We start from the raw sequence: 3,531 nt of genomic DNA, 5'->3' as shown, positions 1-3,531 counted from the left end.
TGCCCTATAGGACGGACAAGAGGAAAAAAATAAGCAGGGTTTTAATAGCACATCTGTGGCTAGTTAGTTATGGTAAACTTCAGGTATGTGGTGATTTCAGCGTGTGTTCCTAAATACATCCCCAGCAACTGGACCTAAGACAAATGCTGTTACTGCGTTTCAGGGAATAATTAATGTACCTAGTCACTTAAAACCACACCAAAATCTGATGGAATCTGGTTGACCTCGAGGTAAAAATCACTGACACAAGATCATTTAAAGATACAAGGCTGGAAGCTTGCAGCAAGCTAGGTAGGGATGGCAGGACAGCCCTGGCCCTGAGCAGCAGGGCTGATGATGGGACACAAAGCACAGAGGAGTCCTGGCGAGGGAGGCGTTCAGGCCAGGGCAAATTATAAAGGCATAAAGCAGCAATAACTTGCACCGAGCAGACCAGAACTTCCCATTCACTCATCACACAGCCACGGCCAGCAGCAGCGCTGGGGCTGAGGAGCTGGCCGGTGTGCAGCGTGCGCCGTGTTTTTCCTTTTCCCCTCCCTGCACATGAATCCATCTGTATTTCCCCCATCTGGCCTGCCTCTCCCGTGTTTGTACATTCCTGTTTTCCATGATTTTCACCCACCTCAAGAGCCCTCAGTGGCCGAGCCCTGTGCCAGAGGCTTCAGGGCTCTTTTCTCTTCTGCAGCCCCCAATTGTACATGTGTGTTTCTCTCACAGGCACATTTAGTTCTTACAGCTGTTTTAGGTTGGGAGTGCCAAACAGAAGAAGGTCCGACTGTGGTCCCCTTCTCCAGAAAGAGCCAGGATAGGAACATCTCCACAGGACCATGGGCTTTGCAGGGGAGCAGTGCTCCACCAGCCATGCACATTTACTGCCATCACACACAAAAAAAGCAGAATTGCTTTCCTCCCTCCTCTGCTTTTCCTCATCTTTGCCTTTCTCCAAGCATCCTTACCCTTCTCCACCTGAGTGAGACCATGACCCCACCAATCTGGGCACTGAGCTGGGGAAAAACCAGAAGCTCCATCTGCTCCAAGAGTCTCCTCGCTAGCAGGCTGAGGGCAAGATGCAGGAGGGGCAAAGAAGTCCCCAAAAGCCACATTTCCGTGGAGAGGCAGAGCCCAGCACAGCACTCGGAGCTCCCCAGCTCGAGACACGAGACACAGTCCCGTGTCTTCATGCCACACACCAATCCTCTGCTCAGCCCCCCTTACGTGGGATTTGGGGCTGCAGCTGTTCACAGTCGCTAATTGTGAATCCAGCCTGAGAGAATGCCCAGATCATCTTGAAAACGATGCGATTTGCTTTCTGGTGTCAGGCCGCAGGGCTACGTCCAGGTCGTGTTTTCAGGCTTTTCTCTGTAACAGTAGAGCCAGAAGCACAGGTGGCTGTTCTCTTTGTTTTAGGAGGAAAGCTGTTTCTCATTTCAAGGCCTTTTGACTTTAAGGCAACCTCCAGAGAGTGCAGGACTCCTAACAAGTTTGCAGAAGTGCCTTCTTTCAAGGGCTGCACCTCCCTTTGCAGCCCACCACGTACCCTGAGAAGAGGAACAACAAAAATACCCCCAAACGCAGAGATGCAAACAGCACCTGGCTTTGGGGTGTGCTGCGTTGTGTGCTTTTATCGTGCTCTCTGCAGGCAGTGAACTCCCGAGGGCAAGGACATGACCCTTCCCTTCACGTTGACATTGTTCAGAACATGACACAGGCTTCCTCCTCCAGAGGGGCCGCTCCAGCTGGTGCCCCCCACCAGCTCCCAGTGCTACAGCACTTGCACTGTGTCCTAACCCCCAACAGGGAGGTTTGGGCTCGGGAAGGAGGGATGTCAGCAGGACTGTCTCTTACAGCCAAGCAAACAGCCCCGAGCTGCAGCCATGCAGATGAGGAAATCATCCTGAATTTTTATTTATTTTTTCATACAAGACAGTAGAGACAGGTATTAAAAAAAAACCTCCCAATTTGCCTGTCAGCGTCAAGATATTTAAATAATAAATAACCTTAACTAGTGCCAGCAAGGCCTCTTTGACAGAAACCTGTGCTACCATCACGCCCACATGAAGCTGTGCTCTGACAAAACCCAGTCTTTCTGCTCATTTACTGCCAGCCACAAGGCTTTGCTGTGGGCAAAATACAGGGCTACCTGACCAGCAAAGCTGCGGGAGCTGCACGGGTGCCCCACAGGGCTGGGGGGTGAGGTGGTGCTGCACGGGGTCCTTCTGCAGGTCCCCCTGCCACCAGCGGTGCTGCCCTTGGGGATGCTTCGTGTGCCAGTGGCTGCAGGCACAGAGCCTCGCTGCTGGAAGTTGAAAGGAGACGCCTGAAGAAAAGCAGGACAATGATGATTACATCGAAAGCAGGGCACCAGGAACCTGCACTTGGTTCTGGGCTCTCCTGCCCAGCTCCTGGAGTTATCGCTGAACTTCCAGCCCCTGTTTTCTCACTCTTCGCCAGAGCACGTATTGAACAGGGCTCTGTTCGTGAACATGTGTAAAGCGCTTTGATGGCCTAGGGTAAAAGTCAATTAAGACATGGTGAGCAGTTGGCGGGCCCAAGGAATTGCTGAAGTAAATGATTCACAAACATACCCTTTCCAGAGCATCATTAAACTGAAGTAGATTTTCAAATGATTCACCTGTTTCTCAAGGCTGACTAAATGACGGGGAGTGGAGAGGTGGGGAAGCAGGCACCCAATAATGCTTCAAAGATGCTCCCAAATGTGACAGTGAAAACCATGGCAAGGACGAGCCCTTTGGGCATGCGGTCTGCCCAGGCCAGCAGACATGGCAGCTGAAGAAGGACGCGCTCTGATCCCTCTCCCTCTTTGCTAGACTCTTTCTGCAGCTCATCCCCGTGTGGGGAAAGTTGATATTTTCCATCAAGTGCCCACACGGGAGTGTGCTCCCTGCAGGGCTCCGGGGCCAGGCCCTTCTGTGTCACCTTCCTGGAGGGACACACAGGTGCTGGACGTGTCCCCAGCTCCCTGTGAGCGGGCTTGTGCCGGGTGGGCTGCAGTCATAGAACCAGGGAAACATTAAGGTTGGAAAAGACCTCCAAGATCGTCTGGTCCAACCATCCCTCTACCACCACGGTCAGCCACTAAACCATGTCCCTGAGCACCAGGTCCAACCTTTCCTTGAACACCCCCAGGGACGGTGCCTCCACCACCTCCCTGGGCAACCCGTCCCGGTGCCTGACTGCTCCTTCTGAGCAGAAATATCTCCTCATTTCCAATCTAAACCTCCCCTGGCGCAACTTGAGGCCATTCCCTCTAGTCCCATCACTGGTTATCTGTGAGAAGAGCCCGACCCCAGCTCCCCACCCTTCCCTTCAGGCAGCAGCAGAGAGCAATGAGCTCTCCCCTCAGCCTCCCCTTCCCCAGCCCAAACCCCCCCAGCTCCCTCAGCCGCTCCTCACAGGCCTCCCGCGGCCGCTCCGCCCCGCTCCTCCCGTCCCATCCCAGCCCGTCCCAGCCCATCCCAGCCCATCCCAGTCCGTCCCAGTCCGTCCCAGCCCATCCCAGCCCGTCCCGCC

This window comes from Netta rufina (genome assembly GCF_964035555.1).
Source record: "Netta rufina genome assembly, chromosome: 2".
NCBI lineage: Eukaryota > Metazoa > Chordata > Aves > Anseriformes > Anatidae > Netta > Netta rufina.
Note: the sequence above shows the minus strand (reverse complement) of the source record.